Raw genomic sequence first — 7,500 nt, 5'->3', positions numbered from 1 at the left:
TGCTGTAATATTTCCTACGCTCGAAAATAATTTCAAATAGTTTAAAAGGTTATTTTGACAGTTTTATAGGCAATTGAAGAACCACCTCTTTTGAGATAATCTTGAAAGTAATTTCTTCTAAAAGCTTTTCTCACGAAATTTCCAACACATCGCTGTCCTGGTAAAATAAAATTTCAATCTGTTCTTCGGCTTTAAAATCTTTGCTCCCAAAATTGGGTCTTGAGTATTCCTGTTTGGAAATTTCCAAGGAAAATGCACTTTATTTTCTCAAGCAGAATAGTGTTTGCCCTTAACATAAGCCGATCTGATGTGGAGCTCTTTTGCATACACACGCAAGACTCCAGCCACAATAGCAATTTTCCTTTCATGCATGCGTATGCCTGTGATTTTTATGGGGTTGATGCAAGCTATTGTTTGGTACGGTTGAAAGGATTAGGGAAACGTTGGTATACACATACTAGAAGTTATTTGTCTCATTGGAGGACTATATCTAATAAATAGCCTATTTGACTGTCTGCTTAAATGAAATCCCCTAATTGCAAATCCAGTGTTTGAAAGTCTAAACATTTTCAAGGAAGTTTGAAAAATTTCAGAAAACTATGATACGATCCAGTCACAATTCTATCAATTTAATTTTTTTTTCAGATCATGGTAGTCATGATGCTATCAAATTTTAGTCTACTTAAGCTTTCTTAATTCTAACCATAAGTGATCCTCTTTCGAAAGATTTTCTTTTCATTAAAGGTAATTGAATTTCATCTCCTCTTTTTCTTTTATATTTCCAGGTAAGCCTGTGAGCACCCCTTCACTTACCAGTTACAAGAAAAGGTAATTGCAAATTATTTAAATTTGTTTCATTAAAGATTAAAATGAATGTCCCTTCAAGAAACAATATCAGTGATCCCATTATGATTGAAATTTAATTGAAGTACTAACAATAATGTGTACAGGGAGCCTTTTCTATGTTTCATTCCGTGTGTCAACGACTATTTTTATTGAACAGAATTATTTCTTTATTTTTAATTTCTATTCTTAAATGACAACGGATTCGATAAAATGTATTCTTTAAATTGGAAAATGACATGGGAAAGGTTTTGAAATTATTCGTGGTAAGGTTATTAAACTGATACCTACTCGTTTGAATATCTTAAACATTTGGTACTCATTTGTCATGTCACTCTAATGATAGTAATGATAATATATATATATATATATATATATATATATATATATATATATATATATATGCATATGTACATATATGTATATATATATATATACATCCTATATATAAATATATATATATATATATATATATATATATATATATATATGTATGTATGTATATATATATATATATTTATATATATGTATATATATATATATATATATATATATTTATATATATGTATATATATATATATATATATATATATATATATATATATATATATATATATATATATATATATATATAAATATATGATAAAAATAAGTATACATGGGTAAGAGTGGCAAATGGAAGAGTAGTAGAAAGGGCATTAATGGATTATGTGTTGATAACGAAAAGAATGTTTGGAAGATTGAAAGACGTGCACGTGTTTAGGGGTATGGCTAACGGTATGTCTGATCATTTTTTGGTGGAAGGAAAATTGGTTGTAGCAAAAGAGTGGGGGAATAGAGTAGGTGGATGTAAAAGGGAGCTAGTGAGGGTTGAAGAGCTAATAAAACCGGGGGTAAAAAGTAAATATCAGGAAAGGTTGAAAATGGCATATGACGAGGTGAGAGTAAGAGAAACTGGTAATTTAGAGGAGGAGTGGAAGTTAGCAAAAGAAAATTTTGTTGGGATTGCAAGTGATGTATGTGGCAAGAAGGTTGTTGGAGGCAGCATGAGGAAGGGCAGTGAATGGTGGAATGAAGGAGTGAAGGTAAAAGTGGAAGAGAAAAAGAGGGCTTTTGAAGAATGGCTGCAGAGTAATAGTATAGAGAAGTATGAAAAATATAGAGAGCAAAAGGTGGAAGTAAAGCGCAAGGTACGTGAGGCAAAGAGGGCAGCTGACCTGAGGTGGGGTCAGGGACTGGGTCAGTCATATGAAGAGAATAAGAAGAAGTTTTGGAAAGAAGTGAAGAGAGTAAGGAAGGCCGGCGCAAGAATTGAAGAGACAGTGAAAGATGGAAATGGAAGGTTGTTAAAAGGAGAGGAGGCAAAGAAAAGGTGGGCGGAATATTTTGAAAGTTTGCTGAATGTTGAGGATGATAGGGAGGCAGATATAATTGCGGTTCCAGGTGTTGAGGTGCCAGTGATGGGAGATGAGAATGAGAGAGAGATTACAATAGAGGAAGTGAGGAGAGCACTAGATGAAACGAGAGTAGGAAAAGCATCGGGTATGGATGGTGTGAAAGCTGAGATGTTGAAGGAAGGGGGTGTGACTGTACTTGAATGGTTGGTGAGATTGTTTAATGTGTGTTTTGTGTTGTCAATGGTACCAGTAGATTGGGTCTGTGCATGTATTGTACCACTATATAAGGGTAAGGGAGATGTGCATGAGTGTTGTAATTCAAGAGGTATTAGTTTGTTGAGTGTAGTTGGAAAAGTGTATGGTAGAATACTGATTAATAGGATTAAGGATAAAACAGAGAATGCAATCTTGGAAGTACAGGGTGGTTTTAGAAAAGGTAGGGGTTGTATGAATCAGATTTTTACAGTTAGGCAGATATGCGAGAAATATTTAGTAAAAGGTAAGGAGGTGTATGTTGCGTTTATGGATCTGGAGAAAGCATATGATAGAGTTGATAGGGAAGCAATGTGGAATGTGATGAGGTTATATGGAGTTGGTGGAAGGTTGTTGCAAGCAGTGAAAAGTTTCTACACAGGTAGTAAAGCATGTGTTAGAATAGGAAATGAGGTGAGCGATTGGTTTCCGGTGAGAGTGGGGCTGAGACAGGGATGTGTGATGTCGCCGTGGTTGTTTAACTTGTATGTTGATGGAGTGGTGAGAGAGGTGAATGCTAGAGTGCTTGGACGAGGATTAAAACTGGTAGGCGAGAATGATCATGAATGGGAGGTAAATCAGTTGTTGTTTGCGGATGATACTGTACTGGTAGCAGACACAGAAGAAAAGCTTGACCGACTAGTGACAGAATTTGGAAGGGTGTGTGAGAGAAGGAAGTTGAGAGTTAATGTGGGTAAGAGTAAGGTTATGAGATGTACGAGAAGGGAAGGTGGTGCAAGGTTGAATGTCATGTTGAATGGAGAGTTACTTGAGGAGGTGGATCAGTTTAAGTACTTGGGGTCTGTTGTTGCAGCAAATGGTGGAGTGGAAGCAGATGTACGTCAGAGAGTGAATGAAGGTTGCAAAATGTTGGGGGCAGTTAAGGGAGTAGTAAAAAATAGAGGATTGGGCATGAATGTAAAGAGAGTTCTATATGAGAAAGTGATTGTACCAACTGTGATGTATGGATCGGAGTTGTGGGGAATGAAAGTGATGGAGAGACAGAAATTGAATGTGTTTGAGATGAAGTGTCTGAGGAGTATGGCTGGTGTATCTCGAGTAGATAGGGTTAGGAACGAAGTGGTGAGGGTGAGAACGGGTGTAAGAAATGAGTTAGCGGCTAGAGTGGATATGAATGTGTTGAGGTGGTTTGGCCATGTTGAGAGAATGGAAAATGGCTGTCTGCTAAAGAAGGTGATGAATGCAAGAGTTGATGGGAGAAGTACAAGAGGAAGGCCAAGGTTTGGGTGGATGGATGGTGTGAAGAAAGCTCTGGGTGATAGGAGGATAGAAGTGAGAGAGGCAAGAGAGCGTGCTAGAAATAGGAATGAATGGCGAGCGATTGTGACGCAGTTCCGGTAGGCACTGCTGCTTCCTCCGGTGCCTTAGATGACCGCGGAGGTAGCAGCAGTAGGGGACTCGGCAGTATGAAGCTTCATCTGTGGTGGAAATGTGGGAGGTTGGGCTGTGGCACCCTAGCAGTACCAGCTGAACTCGGCCGAGTCCCTGGTTAGGCTGGAGGAACGTAGAGAGTAGAGGTCCCCTTTTTGTTTTGTTTCTTGTTGTTGTCGGCTACCCCCCAAACTTGGGGGAAGTGCCTTTGGTATATGTATATATATATATATATAATATATATATACACATTTATAAATATGCATATATATACATATATATATATGTATATATATACATATATATATATATATATATATATATATATAATGTATATATATATATAAATATATATGTATATATATATAATGTATGTAAATTTTATACATATATATATATTACATATATTATATATATATATGTTATGCATATTATATATACTGTATATGTATATATATTATATATATGTATATATTTTATATATATTATATATATTATATATATTATATATTTGTGTATATATATGTATATATTATATATTATACATATTATATACTATACATATTATATATATATTATATATATTATATACTATATATATATATATATATATATATATATATATATATATATATATCTATATCTATCTCTCTATCTATCTATATATATATATATATATATATATATATATATATATATATATATATATGTATATTTATATATCTTGTATATGTATTAAATTATATCATATACATATATATATATATATATATATATATATACACATATGTATACATATATATATATATATATATATATATATATATATATATATACACATATGTATACATATATATATATATATATATATATATATATATATATATATATTATATTATATATATATATTATATTATATATATATATTATATTATATATATATATATATATTATATTATATATATATATATATATTATATATATATATATATATATATATATATATATATATATATATATATATATATATATATAAAATATAATAACATCTCCCAACCAAACACAGAAAACCTTTTAACGGTAGGTTTTTTTTTTTTTTTTTTTTTTTTTTTTTTTACCACATGCATTGCTTGAGAATATTCTGACGTCATATGGCCTAGAACTTTGAACAGGTTCCTTAAGTTACGCCATTAAAATGTATCAAAACCTTTTTATATTCGTCCAGGATGATTACCGATGTCGTTTGCGTTTCGTTATTTAGCTCCTCTTTAATTGCTTTAATTTTTCTTTTATTTTGGTACTTCGAGAAGGGATTGTAAATGATCATAGTTACATCTTCATTATTTTTCTATGCCTTTAATGCCGTTCATATAACCATGACAGGAAGCCAAGAGTTTAAACAAGATACGAATAAAAGACTCAATTTCCGGAGAAATCTCTTTTTCTTAAGTGAATACTTTTGTGAAGCGATTATCCGTTGTAGGAGTGCATTGCAAAATACGTGGATGGTACTGCTGATAGTTCCTTGCCTTTCTTATAACAGCGCATACAATTTTGAAAGCAGGATTGTATTCTCCAAATATAGGTTAGAGGAGCTGTTTAATCAACATGTTTTTTTTTTCTTGAAAATTGGCTATTCAAAATGAAAATTGCTCTTCAGTGTATTATCTTAAAGCTACTTAACTATATAAGTGTATAATTTGTAATATTCGTCGTTCCCGCTCACTACTTCATATTAAACTTCATACGAGATTTATCATCATCGGATATACTTGCACACTTCTTTGATAAACTGAATTTCAAATTTTTATGTATTTTACTACTGATTACAGAGTAAGTTTTTCATATGTAATCTTGTTCGTATCAGGGAAGGAAGTTTTCAATTACCAAAGAAAAAAAAGGGCACTGCATTTTCATAGTATTCTGAGAACTTTTTAGGGAAAGTTTATATATGAAAAATATGTTTAATCACTGATAACTTTTATCGACAAAAATTCTGAGATAGATAGTAAATAGTTGGTATTTTCATGCACGAAGTAAACAAACTCAACAGAATCGATTTTGTACAGGTTATCAGTTGATAGATTTGAAGGGTGGCATCGTTTCTCTATCGATGGTTACTCAAATACAAATCTCTTTCATGAAGTGCTCTCATACGGTGGGCGGAGCGTCCACTGCAATGTTATGAATTCTTGTTTAGGGCCATGTACCCATCTTTGAACGCTTTATTGTCCTATAGATTGTAAATACTCATGCACACGAATGTTACTTATATCAGGGGAAAAAAAAAAAAAAAAAAAAAAAAAAAACGTATTTCCAAGAAGTGAACATACTATCCACTGACAATCACAATATTAGTACTGTACATGGGAGACACCAGACTACGAAACCACCTCCTGGTTGTAGCAGCACAATTCACCTGGATCATAGGGTTTCGTGAGGGATGTGGTGTAAGTCGTGTTGGGCAAGGTAATCGTGCATCCAATGAGCGTGTCTTCAGGGGTGCTGTCATAAGCAATGAGGCCCCATACTTCCACCCACCAGAGGCCGCTGTCGTTGGTCTTCCTGAATCCGCGAAGCTGTAGGTCGTACCTGTAAAAGGTAGAAGAGGATTCAGCTAAAGAAACAGGAAAAACGAAATGAGGTGGCCCGGTTCTGATATTTTACTTGTTAAGAACGGTGGGATATACAACTAAATGCTAGGGGAAGAACTGAATGCAAGGGGATGTAATGAATGATAATTGTATTATTATTATTATTATTATTATTATTATTATTATTATTATTATTATAATACATCTGATAGATACCATATGAAGATAACTGAGATTTGAAAAGTAGATAAACTTTTGGCTAATGTCTTGTTATTAGAGAAAACTTGGCCAATTTTAATAACAGAACAGATGGCATCGGTTCTTTGAAAGAACTTCAATTATATTGAGCATTAGACCCTGATACCTACAATCCTCATAATTCAAACAAACATGGAGTACGACTCCGAACAATCACATTCTTCCTCGGTATCCCAAACGTATTATTCTATTCAACATGTTGACAACCTGTGGTCTTAATATGGCGATTTATAGTAATATGCATGTCTCTTCAATGCTAGACATCGTCAGTTCCCCTGTACATTGCTAAGACATTTGGACAACATTTAATAAGAAAAAAAAATATATAGTATAGTTTATGAACATCTTTTTATTATTGCCATGATATTTCGTTTGTGATTTGCCGTAAATTATTGTTCAAATCGAATAGCCTTACTGTTGGAATGCCCATATCAAAACTATGGAACTTAAGCACGGTTTACACGCTACGATAAATTGTAGCGATTTATTGTAATGAAAAGGATGTTACAATTTGTCGTTAGTTGTAAACAAAAGATCGTAGCGATTTATTGGAGTTGGAATTGGATTGAGTGGTTGGTGCCAGTTGGCTCAAATCTATATGCATCGTAACAAGTTTGAACGTGTAAACAAGGTTCCAAGATATCGTTACAATCTAGCTCATTTTCAGATTGACTGCTGAAGTGTGAAGTCCTGGTGCCCAAGAGCTAATTTGAAATATAAACTCAATACACAGTGATGGCGAATTCTAAGCAAACTCCTCATGA

The sequence above is a fragment of the Palaemon carinicauda genome, chromosome 3 (assembly GCF_036898095.1).
Source record: "Palaemon carinicauda isolate YSFRI2023 chromosome 3, ASM3689809v2, whole genome shotgun sequence".
NCBI classification, from domain to species: Eukaryota; Metazoa; Arthropoda; class Malacostraca; order Decapoda; family Palaemonidae; genus Palaemon; species Palaemon carinicauda.
The sequence above is the reverse complement of the archived record's forward strand: the minus strand, read 5'-3'. Positions refer to the sequence as shown.